The following is a 15,675-nucleotide window of genomic DNA, read 5'->3' as shown; positions in this document are numbered from 1 at the left end:
ATTACCTGCTTTATAAATCTAGAATACAGATTACTAAGTGCTTAATGGAAGCCAATTACCACAGGTACTGCTTTGTAATTACCACAGTTCCTGTCCGTTCCTCCTACATTTTCGTCTCTACCAATTTCTCTCTCCCTGTGATCATTTCCTTTCCTGAACCCTGATCTCTCCAACAGACATGTCAATAGCATCAATTGATGCGACGCTAGGGTGCGTTTCAGAAGCTAACTTCAGTCTTATCACTTGAAAATAACCTCATTTGCAGGTCTCTTAACTCGAAGCTGCACAATCTGTTTTATACATATCAGTATAAGATTAGTGACTGTAATAAAATTTAGCTGAAATGGAAAGAATCAGATATAAAGAAGACCTGTAATCATATTGAGAAAATATTAGCACTTGTGTCATTGACCGTGTTATTTGAAACTGTAATAATGACAGAATACTTTGAAGGCATCGAACTTTGTAATCCGCGAACTAAACGTTTCTTACACCCAAACCTCCAGATGTCAGACACTCAGATCGGCAACAAACGTTGTTTCTCGATAGAGTATCAAGCAAAACACCGATTTAGTTCGTGCTGTGTCTGTCGTCCAGTAAAAACTCCGAAAAGTCGTTTTACATGTCAGGAAAATGTTGTCCCATATAACAGATCCACGCATAAAAAGAAAAAGGAACTGTCGTCAGTGAGTTTCGGACTCAGGACATTTGGTACGACGATCCGACGCTCTATCAACTCAGCCATCAGTGATCTTCAGAGCAATAGCTCACAGATACTCTTTTTCTATACTTCATAGTTCTGCTGTTACTTTTAATTTCCGTTTACGCATGTTCTACTGGACGAAAGCCCACAGCACGAACTAAATCGGTGTTTTGGTTGATAGTCTATCGATACACAACGTTTGACACCGATCTGAGTGTCTGATATCTGGAAGTCTGGGTGTTAAATATTTTGGCCGTGAAATTTGTGACGGCCAAATGCATCTCTTTGTCATCGACATATGGTGACACTCCCACAGGCAATCTAAAGCTCTAATGAGAAAAATGGATAAATATTTCATACAGTGATGATTAATGTTAATGAAATTACTCCTCTGGCCATTAAAATTACTACACCACGAAGATGACGTGCTATAGACGCGGAATTTAACAGACAGGAAGATGATGCTGTGATATGCAAATGATTAGCTTTTCAGAGCATTCACTCGGGGCTGGCGCCGGTGGCGACACCTACAACGTGCTCACATGAGGAAAGTTTCCACGAGATTTCTCATACACAAACAGCAGTTGACCGGCGTTGCCTCGAGAAACGTTGTTGTGATGCCTCCTATAAGGAGTAGAAAAGGGTAGCACCACGTTTCCGACTTTGATAAAGGTCGGATTGTAGCCTATCACGATTGCGGTTTATCGTATCGCGACATTGCTGCTCGCGTTGGTCGAGATCCAATGACTGTTAGCAGAATATGCAATTTGTCGGTTCAGAAGCGTAATACGGAACGCCGTGCTGGATCCCAACGGCCTCGTATCACTAGCAGTGGAGATGACAGGCATCTTATCCGCATGGCTGTAACGGATCGTGCAGCCACGTCTCAATCCCTGAGTCAACATATGGGGACGTTTTCAAGACAACAACCATCTGCACGAACAGTTCGATGACGTTTGCAGCAGCATGGACTATCAGCTCGGAGACCATGGCTGCGGTTACCCTTGACGCTACATCACAGACACGAGCGCCTGCGATGGTGTACTCAACGACGAACCTGGGTGCACGAATGGCAAAACGTCATTTTTTCGGATGAATCCAGGTTCTGTTTACAGCATCATGATGGTCGCATCCTTGTTTGGCGACATCGCGGTGAACACACATTGGAAGCATGTATTCGTCATCGCCATACTGGCGTAGCACCTGGCTTGATGGTATGGGGTGCCATTGGTTACACTTCTCGGTCACCTCTTCTTCGCATTGACGGCACTTTGAACAGTGGACGTTACACTTCAGATGTGTTACGACCCGTGGCTCTACCCTTCATTCGATCCCTGCGAAACCCTACATTTCAGCAGGATAATGCACGACCGCATGTTGCAGGTCCTGTACGGTCCTTTCTGGATACAGAAAATATTCGACTGCTGCCCTGGCCAGCACATTCTCCAGATCTCTCACCAATTGAAAACGTCCGGTCAATGGTGGCCGGGCAACTGGCTCGTCACAATACGCCAGTCACTACTCTTGATGAACTGTGGTATCGTGTTGAAGCTGCATGGGCAGCTGTACCTGTACACGCCACCAAGCTCTGTTTGACTCAATGCCCAGGCGTATCAAGGCCGTTATTACGGCCAGAGGTGGTTGTTCTGGGTACTGATTTCTCAGAATCTATGCACTCAAATTGCGTGAAAATGTAGTCACTTGTCACTTCTAGTATATTCGTCCAATGAATACCCGTTTATCATCTGCATTTCTTCTTGGTGTAGCAATTTTAATGGCCAGTAGTGTAGCAGAACAACTGACTGAATTAAATTAAATATATTTCACGATATCTACGTAAAATGTTATATATTACAAAATGGATACCGCACTTGTAATGGACAAGACGTCTAATTATAACTAGAGCTAAAAGAGAAGTGTGTCTACTTCGCGACAGCAAGGGAGATGTAAAGTAGTTATTCATTTATTTAAATAAAACATATCATAGAGATTAGTTAAAGGTTCGTAAACGCAGCTCATCGCTGCTTTATCGATATGGGGGTGTTACACTAGCTCGCTGTGGTCGTTCAGGAGACTCAGTAAATACCGGCGTACAGGTTGATGCCGCATTCTTTGATTTCCAGAGGGTGTCGCCTAAGGAATAAAATACAAGCGTATGGAACATGAGACCAGGTTTGTTGCTGCAGTGAATGGTTCCTAGTAAACAGAACAAAGCGTGTCGTTCGTAACGGAAAGAACACTTCACATGTAACAATAATTTCGGGCGCACTCAAGGAAGTGTCAACGGTCCATTAATCTTCACAATATACATAAATGATTTAGTGGATAACGTCTGAAGTTCCAAGAGACTGCTCCAGGACGGAGCTGTCGTGTAGGCCTAAAGAGAGACCACAACGCTATAAAAATTGTAGCCTAATGCAGTAAGACGTGCAAAGGACCGACACTTGGTGCAATTGACCCTCAACATAAACAAAAAAAGGGCAGAAAAATCCATTATCATATGAATGTACTATTGCAAAACGATCCTTGGAAGCAGTCACAGCCACGACCACATTAAACTAACCGCAGGGAATGCAGATGCCAATTGAGATTCACTGGAGGAATCCTCAGGAACTGTAGTCCACCCACGAAGCATGTAGCCTACAAATAGCCTCGTTCGATCAATACTTGAATACTGCTCGTCAGTCTGGGATCTGTACCAGATAGGAGTGATGAAACAAATACAGAAGATCCAAAGAAGGGCAGCGTGTTTCGTTACAGGTTCATTCAGTAAGTGCGCCGGAGATACTTAGCCAATTCCAGTGGCAGAAGCTGCAGGAGAGTCTTTCTGCATCACGGTGTGGTCTACTGTAAAAATTCCGAGAGCATACGTGTCTAGAAGTGTCAACCAATGCACTGCTTCCTTATCTCTCACGAAAGCATTATTAAGGTAAAATTAGAGAAATTCTAACTCCCACGACGATTTACCAACAATTGTTCTTCTTGCAGACCTTTCCCTACTGGAACAGGAAAGTCGGTATGTGGTGGTTTTTCTGTCATCTCGTTGTCACTGTATGCTTGTACCACGGGAAGCGAGAGGAGTACGTTGTTTGGCGGCCGATACTCTCTTTCTATAAAACAATTGCTCTCGTGTATTAACAGGGTTCTTTATTCATAAGAAAAAGAAGTTACTTAACTCAAGATAGTACAGGTGTTATGGTACAGGCTCTTCCGTAATACTCCACGTTAGACACATAGATGGTGAAGTACAAGTCCCGCTATGTACACTACCACGGACTCTAGGTACCGACTGACTATGAGCTGGAAGCTGAGCTAAGTACAACTTCGACTTCCAGTGTGCTGCGACTGGTGACTCGACTCGTTGACTCACTGGATGACTGACTGACCTTTCGGTCTGCGGCGGCGAACCAAATAAGGGCGGCTGAGAGGGCGTTGGTGGCGCATTTCTTGTGAGTCTGTCTTTGGCCTCTTTCCTGATATGCTCGCTTGATCAGGTTCTTACTATCGATCTTCTCGCAACCTCTTTGCCACCTGCTGTGCTGGCGACAGCTTATACCAGCACAACAGTGGTACTCAAGGTGCCATCCGCCACACACTGTAGGGCGGCTTGTGCAGTGTAGATGTAGATATAATTTAACTGAAGTTAATGGCCTTCTGAAAGCTTCTAAAAATACTAAAACATGGAAACTATGTTTTCTATAAATACTTCATTTATTTTTATAATTGTGTGACTAGTTATACATTTTATTCTTACAAGTAATAAAACTTCTACAAAACCTGCTTTTGTCTACATCCTAAATTAATATCCCAATAAATTTTTAAATACTAGCTAGTCAATCTAACTTCAGCATCGAGTGGGGGCACCAAGGTAGTCCATTTTTTAAATCTTTTTGATTTTGATTTGTCTACATCTTTTTAGTCAGGAAATCCAATATTTAGTTTGGCTGCCGAATTTGTTCTGGGAAACACTCTTTGCCATAACAAGTAACCTAAGTACCTTGGTGTTGCCCTTGACAGCACCCTTTCCTGTAAAAACGTCTTGAAAATACCACTGCCAAGATTAAAAACTCGTAAGGATATTTTTCAAAACTTGTGTGGTATGACATGGGGAGCTGCATCAGACACCTTTCGTCTGTCATCTTCTTCTCAGCAGCCCAGAAATGTGCCTCTGTATGGGTAAAAAGCTGCCACACCAACTTTATCGACATCCAGTTGAACCACACTATATGGTTAATGTCTGGAACAGTCTGACCAACATCATTTGTTGGCTTCCTCTGCTGAGCAACATCTGTGCACCCACAATACATAGAAGTGAGGCCTTGGTTAGGGAATATCGCAAGCTACAGGAGAACCTGGAATTACCCATACAGTAAGACATACCAAGTCTATGACGAAATTGACTCCGTTCAAGAGACCCATCGTTATAGCAAGCAGACAGGTAGATGCTACTAATATCAAGAAGAGAGATCTATGAAATCAGAACTGTCAACTTACTGAAAATCTTGGAGAGCATAATTGGTTCCGAAAGTCCTCGACTTGCGCCATAGGGTGGTGGGGTTTCTGGTTCCGCTGGATACGTCAGGAGTCCACTACACCTAGCAGGCGGCTACACGGGTAGCAGGGGTTGTGTGGCGTGGACTGGGCGGTTTTTTTAGCCTCAAACGGTGCGGGGCAAAGTCAGGACATGCGGGGACCAAGCAGCAATCGGTATTGTAAACCGTGGAAGCTGCGTTGGTAAAGTACCGGAGCTTCAAGCGCTGATAGAAAGCACCGAAGCTGTAATCGTTATAGGTATGGAAAGCTGGCTGAAGCCAGAGATAAATTCTGCCGAAATTTTTACAGTCGCTGTTAGTAGTAGTTTATCCTGTAGTGAAACAGAAGTGGATGGTTCCTGTGAATTATTGTGGGTCGAGGTTATACTCAACAACCGAGCTAGGTTAATAATTGGCTCCTTTTACCGACCTCCCGACTCAGCAGCATTAGTGGCAGCACAACTCAGAGAAAATCTGGAATACATTTCACATAAATTTCCTCAGCATGTTATAGTCTTAGGCGGAGATTTCAATTTACTAGATATAGACTGGGACACTCAGCTGTTTCGGACGGGTGGTAGAGACAGAGCATCGAGTGACATTATACTGAGTGCACTATCCGAAAATTACCTCGAGCAATTAAACAGAGAACCGACTCGTGGAGATAACATCTTGGACCTACTGATAACAAACAGACCCGAACTTTTCGACTCGGGACTCTGTAGCCGCAGAACAGGGAATCAGTGATCATAAGGCCGTTGCAGCATCCCTGAATAGGAAAGTAAATAGGAATATAAAAAAAGGGAGGAAGGTTTATCTGTTTAGCAAGAGTATTAGGAGGCAGATTTCAGACTACCTAACAGATCAAAAAGAAAATTTCTGTTCCGACACTGACAGTGTTGAGTGTTTATGGAAAAAGTTCAAGGCAATCGTAAAATGCGTTTTAGACAGATACGTGCCGAGTAAAACTGTGAGGGACGGGAAAAACCCACCGTGGTTCAACAACAAAGTTAGGAAACTACTGCGAAAGCAAAGAGAGCTTCACTCCAAGTTTAAACGCAGCCAAAACCTCTCAGACAAACAGAAGCTAAACGGTGTCAAAGTTAGCGTAAGGAGGGCTATGCGTGAAGCGTTCACTGAATTCGAAAGTAAAATTGTATGTACCGACTTGACCGAAAATCCTAGGAAGTTCGCCCGCATCTCGTGGTCGTGCGGTAGCGTTCTCGCTTCCCCCGCCCGGGTTCCCGGGTTCGATTCCCGGCGGGGTCAGGGATTTTCTCTGCCTCGTGATGGCTGGGTGTTGTGTGCTGTCCTTAGGTTAGTTAGGTTTAAGTAGTTCTAAGTTCTAGGGGACTGATGACCATAGATGTTAAGTCCCATAGTGCTCAGAGCCATTTGAACCATTTTGAACCTAGGAAGTTCTGGTCTTACGTCAAATCAGTAAGTGGATCGAAACAGCATATCCAGACACTCCAAGATGATGATGGCATTGAAACAGAGGATGACACGCGAAAAGCTGAAATACTAAACACCTTTTTCCAAAGCTGTTTCACAGAGGAAGACCGCACTGCAGTTCCTTCTCAAAATCCTCACATGAACGAAAAAATGGCTGACATCGAAATAAGTGTCCAAGGAATAGGAAAGCAACTGAAATCACTCAACAGAGGAAAGTCCACTGGACCTGACGGATCACCTATTCGATTCTACATAGAGTACGCGGAAGAACTTGCCCCCCCCCCCCCTTCCAACAGCCGTGTACCGCAAGTCTCTAGAGGAACGGAAAGTTCCAAATGATTGGAAAAGACCACAGGTAGTCCCAGTTTTCAAGAAGGGTCGTCGAGCAGATGAGCAAAACTATAGGCCTATATCTCTGACATCGATCTGTTGTAGAATTGTAGAACATGTTTTTTGCTCGCGTATCATGTCATTTCTGGAAACCCAGAATCTACTCTGTAGGAATCAACATGGATTCCGGAAACAGCGATCGTTTGAGACCCAACTCGCTTTATTTGTTCATGAGACCCAGAAAATACACTCCTGGAAATGGAAAAAAGAACACATTGACACCGGTGTGTCAGACCCACCATACTTGCTCCGGACACTGCGAGAGGGCTGTACAAGCAATGATCACACGCACGGCACAGCGGACACACCAGGAACCGCGGTGTTGGCCGTCGAATGGCGCTAGCTGCGCAGCATTTGTGCACCGCCGCCGTCAGTGTCAGCCAGTTTGCCGTGGCATACGGAGCTCCATCGCAGTCTTTAACACTGGTAGCATGCCGCGACAGCGTGGACGTGAACCGTATGTGCAGCTGACGGACTTTGAGCGAGGGCGTATAGTGGGCATGCGGGAGGCCGGGTGGACGTACCGCCGAATTGCTCAACACGTGGGGCGTGAGGTCTCCACAGTACATCGATGTTGCTCCTGGGGTATCGGCGAGGACCATTCGCAACCGTCTCCATGAAGCTGGGCTACGGTCCCGCACACCGTTAGGCCGTCTTCCGCTCACGCCCCAACATCGTGCAGCCCGCCTCCAGTGGTGTCGCGACAGGCGTGAATGGAGGGACGAATGGAGACGTGTCGTCTTCAGCGATGAGAGTCGCTTCTGCCTTGGTGCCAATGATGGTCGTATGCGTGTTTGGCGCCGTGCAGGTGAGCGCCACAATCAGGACTGCATACGACCGAGGCACACAGGGCCAACACCCGGCATCATGGTGTGGGGAGCGATCTCCTACACTGGCCGTACACCACTGGTGATCGTCGAGGGGACACTGAATAGTGCACGGTACATCCAAACCGTCATCGAACCCATCGTTCTACCATTCCTAGACCGGCAAGGGAACTTGCTGTTCCAACACGACAATGCACGTCCGCATGTATCCCGTGCCACCCAACGTGCTCTAGAAGGTGTAAGTCAACTACCCTGGCCAGCAAGATCTCCGGATCTGTCCCCCATTGAGCATGTTTGGGACTGGATGAAGCGTCGTCTCACGCGGTCTGCACGTCCAGCACGAACGCTGGTCCAACTGAGGCGCCAGGTGGAAATGCCATGGCAAGCCGTTCCACAGGACTACATCCAGCATCTCTACGATCGTCTCCATGGGAGAATAGCAGCCTGCATTGCTGCGAAAGGTGGATATACACTGTACTAGTGCCGACATTGTGCATGCTCTGTTGCCTGTGTCTATGTGCCTGTGGTTCTGTCAGTGTGATCATGTGATCTATCTGACCCCAGGAATGTGTCAATAAAGTTTCCCCTTCCTGGGGCAATGAATTCACGGTGTTCTTATTTCAATTTCCAGGAGTGTATTAGATACAGGCTCCCAGGTAGATGCCATTTTCCTGGACTTCCGGAAGGCGTTCGATACAGTTCCGCACTGTCGCCTGATAAACAAAGTAAGAGCCTAAGAAGTATCAGACCAGCTGTGTGGCTGGACTGAAGAGTTTTTAGTAAACAGAACACAGCATGTTGTTCTCAATGGAGAGACGTCTACAGACGTTAAAGTAACCTCTGGCGTGCCACAGGGAAGTGTTATGGGACCATTGCTTTTCACAATATATATAAATGACCTAGTAGTGTCGGAAGTTCCATGCGGCTTTTCGCGGATGATGCTGTAGTATACAGAGAAGTTACAGCATTAGAAAATTGTAGCGAAATGCAGGAAGATCTGCAGCGGATAGGCACTTGGTGCAGGGAGTGGCAACTGACCCGTAACATAGGCAAATGTAATGTATTGCGAATACATAGAAAGAAGGATCCTTTATTGTATAATTATATGATAGCGGAACAAACACTGGTAGCAGTTACTTCTGTAAAATATCTGGGAGTATGCGTACGGAACGATTTGAAGTGGAATGATCATATAAAATTAATTGTTGGTAGGGTGGGTGCCAGGTTGAGATTCATTGGGAAAGTCCTTAGAAAATATAGTCCATCAACAAAGGAGGTGGCTTACAAAACACTCGTTCGACCTATACTTGAGTATTGCTCATCAGTGTGGGATCCGTACCAGGTCGGGTTGACAGAGGAGATAGAGAAGATCCAAAGAAGAGCGGCGCGTTTCGTCATAGGGTTATTTGGTAAGCGTGATAGCGTTACGGAGATGTTTAGCAAATTCAAGTGGCAGACTGTGCAAGACAGGCGCTCTGCATCGCGGTGTAGCTTGTTGTCCAGGTTTCGAGAGGGTGCGTTTCTGGATGAGGTATCGAATATATTGCTTCCCCCTACTTATACCTCCCGAGGAGATCACGAATGTAAAATTAGAGAGATTCGAGCGCGCACGGAGGCTTTTCGGCAGTCGTTCTTCCCGCGAACCATACGCGACTGGAACAGGAAAGAGAAGTAATGACAGTGGCACGTAAAGTGCCCTCCGCCACACACCGTTGGGTGGCTTGCGGAGTATAAATGTAGATGTAGAAGTATAATTGTGATACTGCTGGCACCAAAGGCGACGGGACACTATGGATCAAAGTGAACAGAGCTCACACTGGGCATGGTCTATAGACATGCTCACATTACAGATGGTGAGCTACAGAGTCTCCAGTTTGTGACTGTGGAGTCTGAACCAGGCAATCAAACACATTAGAGATGAATGCCTCATGCATTCCTATCAGGGTAGTTGAAGCGACTTCATGAAAGCTGATGATACAGCTCTTATATGGATTAGGAGCTTAGAGATTCACATTTAGTTAGTTTTATATGTAGTTTTGCCTTTCTGTATTCCTGTTACATACATATACTAATGATATATACCTGTATTTTTACACTACATGTGAAACACATGAATAAATAAATTTAAAAAACCAAAGTAGTGCTCAGAGCGTGACTACAGAAAAGGTAGGTCTTTCTCTGGTCAACATAATCGTAAATTAAAGGCGGTAGTAGTAGTAGTAGTAGTACCTCTAGAAATTGTTCGGTACTACCTGCAGATGTTTCATCTAATGATAAACATCACGTCGCTTCTCAACCAAACGTATGTGCTGATCAAAGAATGATAATACGTTCTCTTCAAAGCACACCTGGAATTGAGTTTGAATAAAAATTTGTTACACTATGGCTTCGTGCGTTTGTATTGTGCTCAAGTGATTAAAATGGCTCTAAGCACTATGGGACGTAACTTCTGAGGTCATCAGTCCCCTAGACGTAGAACTACTTAAACCTAACTAACCCAAGGATATCACACACATCCATGCCGTAGGCAGGATTTTAACCTGCGACCGTAGCAGCAGCGCGGTTCCGGACTGAATCTCCTAGAACCGCTCGGCCGCAACGGCCGGCTTATATTGTGTCCGAAGAGCGCTATGACGCTCGGATCCGCAGACAGAGATAGCGGGAAAATGGCAATATATTAATCACAAACGCATGTTTTTGTAAACCGATTGTGTAATGAAATATTTCATACTTAAACTGGCAACGATAATTTGTGGTCTGCGAGATTAATGTAGAGCAGTTGTTACCACAACTAAGTTGCATCTAATCTCCATCACGTTGAGCGCGGCACCTGATTGGCACTAACATTAATCGTTTATAATGGCAGTTATAAGAGTTGAGGGGCATGAAAGGGAAGCAGTGGTTGGGAAGGGAGTGAGACAGGGTTGTAGCCTCTCCCCGATGTTATTCAATCTGTATATTGAGCAAGCAGTGAAGGAAACAAAAGAAAAATTCGGAGTAGGTATTAAAATCTATGGAGAAGAAATAAAAACTTTGAGGTTCGCCGATGACATTGTAATTCTGTCAGAGACAGCAAAGGACTTGGAAGAGCAGTTGACTGGAATGGACAGTGTCTTGAAAGGAGGATATAAGATGAACATCAACAAAAGCAAAACGAGGATAATGGAATGTAGTCGAATCAAGTCGGGGGATGCTGAGTGTATTAGATTAGGAAATGAGACACTTAAAGTAGTAAAGGAGTTTTGCTATTTGGGGAGCAAAATAACTGACGATGGTCGAAGTAGAGAAGATATAAAATGTAGACTGGCAATGGCTAGGAAAGCGTTTCTGAAGCAGAAAAATTTGTTAACATCGAGTATAGATTTAAATGTCAGGAAGTCGTTTCTGAAAGTACTTGTATGGAGTGTAGCCATGTATGGAAGTAGAACGTGGACGATAAATAGTTTAGACAAGAAGAGAATAGAACCTTTCGAAATGTGGTGCTACAGAAGAATGCTGAAGATTAGATGGGTAGATCACATAACTAATGAGGAGGTGTTGAATAGGATTGGGAAGGAGAGAAGTGTGTGGCACACCTTGACTAGAAGAAGGGATCGGTTGGTAGGACATGTTCTGAGGCATCAAGGGATCACCAATTTAGTATAGGAGGGCAGCGTGGAGGGTAAAAATCGTAGAGGGAGACCAAGAGATGAATACACCAAGCATATTCAGAAGGATGTAGGTTGCAGTAGGTACTGGGAGATGAAGCTTGCACAGGATAGAGTAGCATGGAGAGCTGCATCAAACCAGTCTCAGGACTGAAGACCACAACACCAACAACAACAATGAGAACCACCTCAGCTGTATTGTCAAACATTTATTGTGCTACCACCGGTTTCGTTCTTAGAACATCTTCGTGTTGCCTGCAGTTAAACAAATCAAGAAAATTTGGCTGAAGCAACGCATCTTAACGATTAAAGTAAGAAACTCAAACATCCAACAATCTTATACTAAATCCTTACCGAGTTGCGCCAAAATCATGACGTAAATGGTCTGATTATTGTATATAATGTTAACCGCCAAATGCGGAGACAATGATCACAAACATTCTACCAACCGTCTGCCGGAAGAATGGCGCGTGCACACTAGATCGCGCAGATAAGATCGCTCCAGGAGGCGGGTAAACACAGTACTTGGCCACTGTCGAGAGCGATAATGGACTGTGCGATTATAATCGCTATGAGCAAAGACGGAACCCTAAGTACAGAAATGACATTTAAGTGTAAACAACAACTTCACATTTATTCAAAACAATTCCAAAAACAGGTACATATTAGGGCAAAGAAAACAACATTTTCTTCAGGCGACTGTTAACAGCATATATAGGCTTGGAAAAATGCGTGACACAATGCAGTCTTATAAAATTATTTATTTACAACAGGTTACGTTCATTGGACATCCGCACGGTAGAAAAATTTTACAATGGTAACGTCACATGTCATATATCTCACCATATTTGAAGGTTAACATTGTCATAATCAAACTGTAAAAGTTTTTAATATACGTTTCCAGTACCAAAGCAATGGTTCGATCAACAGCAAACAAGATACTCATGGTAATTTTTTTTCTACCGTGATGATGGTCAGTGACCGAAACTTGTAGCAAATAAAGAATTTTATAGGACACCATAGTGTGGTGTAATTTTGCAAGTTAACAAAACAACCGTGCACAATAGCAAAGGAGCTGATGACAGTGCTTATAAAAAACTGTATCGTCAATCGACAAGTATGACAGTACGTGAATTATTATAATTTACAGGACACGGTAATTACGATCTCATGGGATGTTCATAACACACGAATAAGGTATTTGCAAAAGATACATAGTCACTGAACACGTGAAAGAGCTAAACTGTTGGGTTTCGCCGTATGTTGTTAATAAAATTACAATCAACCTACAATTATTTGCAATAGAAGATAGGGGGATACACAAAGCTGTATCGTTATTATCTTCGAACAGGATGTCGATGAAACTATTAACTTTCTGGATTTAAAAATACATATCAGTGACGGTATGCATGGCTTCAACATTTACAGGAAAGTGGCCATTACAGACAGTATCATTCATGCCTTCTCGTGTTGTCAGTGCATTCATAAATGTACGTACTGTAGAACCACGATATAGAGAATTCTTCGACCTCCTTTATCGGATCACGTTGTACGTGAGGAATTAAAGTCCCGAAAGTTCGTAGAGACGGAATCGATATGATCCAACGGTAGTCGCAAAATGTACAATAGGAAAGTGCCCTGTTTAGTTTACAAGGATTACAGAGAAGTTACTTTGAAGCATATTCCACCTCACGAAAGCAAAAAGCAACGTCGCAGACCTGTGCATGGGCGAAGTATCTGAGAAAACAGCATATATCTTTCGTAAACTAAGGTTAATATTGATTTAACTTTTAATAATACATTAAATTCGCGCCTTTTCCTCAAATAAGACGTTGTCATTTCATCATTCTGGCAGGCGTAAGCTAAAATATAGTGATTACCAAAGATGTTACATTGGCCAGACGGAACAAAAACTCGTCACAAGGTGCAGGGAACATGTCAGTTTAAGCGAGAATAATACCCCGTCTTTTGGTGTGCACTTACGCGAGATTGATCATACTGTCAGTAGTATATAAGATAACCTTACTGTTCTCCACAAAGCTGAAAAAGGTACATGTATGAATATATTGGAAGAGCTAAAAGTATTAACACTTTTAGACAGACAACCACAAGTGTGCTGATGTATACAGGAAGTAATTTGACAACTTGAAAGGAATCCTTAATGAATTTTAATGTGCATGTCTTGCCTTGAACTTTACACCTATTTCTTCCCTTTTTCGTATATGACTTTTAGGTTTTTTCACTTTCTTCTGTGCGTTAAGATCGCGTTATAAGACGTTGTTTTAAGGGTAGTATATCTGCATTGTACCGTACTCTGATGACTCAAATCATGTAATGTATTTATGAATTCTTATTTGCGACTTTGCTTGATATATTTGGTTGTTTTGTAAGTCTACCTCCAATTTATCACTCATCAATGTATGTTAGTCTACTAAAAGTGTCTTTCACCTTATTTATGAAGTTCATTTTTCAGCAGAGTTTGTTCCCCTGATCGGAAACAACAAAATATAAAACTCGTCTGCTTTAGAATGTTTAATTATAATTTTATTTCTTTGCATAATGATATGTTAAAATTGTCACTTTTGTATGTCAGTTTCCTTTACACTTTTACATCTGAGTCATGGCTGTCTCATATGACTGCTTCGTACATAGCGATGCGAGCACAAGAGTATTTTACATTTCTGAATTGTTAAGTTTGTCTAACATGAGCCTTTTAAAAGTGTGGCTTTTTCGAGCTGGAGTCATAGAACTCATTTCACCTGAAGTGCCATTTTTTATTCTGATATGTTGTAAACAGGTCTTATAGTGTTATCTACTCTATAATGGCGTGCACTCTAATGCACACACTGATAAAACAAGTTGTATGATAATCAGTGAAACTTACAGCAGGTATGTACACAGCTGAACAGGTGTTGCAGCAGAATTAACCGGACATGTCTTGACTAAACGAAGCGCTGAGGGGTGCTTCGCAGAGTGGATGCTTGGTACAGACTGACAGCTGGTTTCTGACACTGAGCCCCCACCACACAAAACTGAGACTTATCAGAAAGTTAACTAGAGGTGATAATTCATACATTCTTCTGGATGAACTTTGGTTTCTTGACACTGGTGCGGTCCTCTCACAGTCAACTGGAATGGCAATGCGATGATAAACGTTTTTTAATGACAACGGCAAGAAACACGTTAGACTGAAGAAGTCGTTTTTACATCATAGTACCAACTACGGAGTTTGCCCTCATGATTGGCGGAACCATTAGACTCACAAACAAGAGGAATCGGTTAGCTTTCCAATGTCTTATCTTCATTATACGCACATTACACTTGTCTATAAGTTTGCACTTATGGGTCAGTTTCGCGGAGGACCATGTGCTGCTCAGTAAACCTAATACTAAGTGTCATTCAGTTAGTACTTAATTTTATAAGTAAACTTGTTGTGTAGAGCATATTCATTAATGTGCTTTTATAATGCTTTGTAAATGTAGATTTTGTAAACTGTCATTGTTTTGATCCATCTATTGATCACAGTGCGTACGCTAAAAGAATCCCCATCTCAGATTATGCTCAGGTTACAGTTCACGTTTAGAGCCTTTAGCCACGTTATTATCCCACATATACGAAAGAAAGATATCGTAAGTCTCTCTCAGAGATCAAGATCTATACACATGAAATAAACGGTTACACTAGAGACGTATGAAAAAATATACTCTGAAAAACATGGCGCGGACTAAGTTCATTTAGATGAGTCACCGACAGAAAGCAAGAAAGGCAATGATCAAAAGCGCCGTGGTTTGTGCGGAGTAGGAACCAGCATGAGGGCGTCTACCAGGCAACAACACTATTGGTCTTGTGAAAAACTGATTTGTTGTTTCCTGCGGTTGGCTTCCGGAAAGCATTGGATAAACTTAAGCATTGTCGTTTAGTTCCTAACATTCCATCCCTGATGACTTAAATGCGGAAAACATCGTGTAAAGTTGACTGAAAAGTATGTGTGCCCACTGGAGATATTGATACTTCTATTTCTACTCATCTACGCAAACTATGGTATCCACAGTGTTTCTAGACTTGCTCTGAATTTTTTTTTTTTTTAGTTGTTTGTTCTTTGCACCAGTTACATGCTAGAC

The 15,675-nt window shown here is 43.1% G+C and overlaps 1 protein-coding gene across 1 annotated transcript in view; it reads right to left on the bottom strand.

The window, feature by feature from the left end:
• LOC126259725 (facilitated trehalose transporter Tret1-like) overlaps positions 1 to 14,550 on the bottom strand; it is a 120,226-nt gene extending 105,676 nt beyond the window's left edge. The window contains exon 1 of the mRNA XM_049956705.1: positions 14,439 to 14,550. The gene's annotated coding sequence lies outside the window, so the exon portion shown is untranslated. The remainder of the gene's footprint in view (positions 1 to 14,438) is intronic.
• Positions 14,551 to 15,675: the final 1,125 nt, after the last annotated feature.

The sequence above is a fragment of the Schistocerca nitens genome, chromosome 5 (assembly GCF_023898315.1).
Source record: "Schistocerca nitens isolate TAMUIC-IGC-003100 chromosome 5, iqSchNite1.1, whole genome shotgun sequence".
Classification (NCBI taxonomy): Eukaryota; Metazoa; Arthropoda; class Insecta; order Orthoptera; family Acrididae; genus Schistocerca; species Schistocerca nitens.
This window is presented reverse-complemented; position numbering and strand designations above follow the sequence as displayed.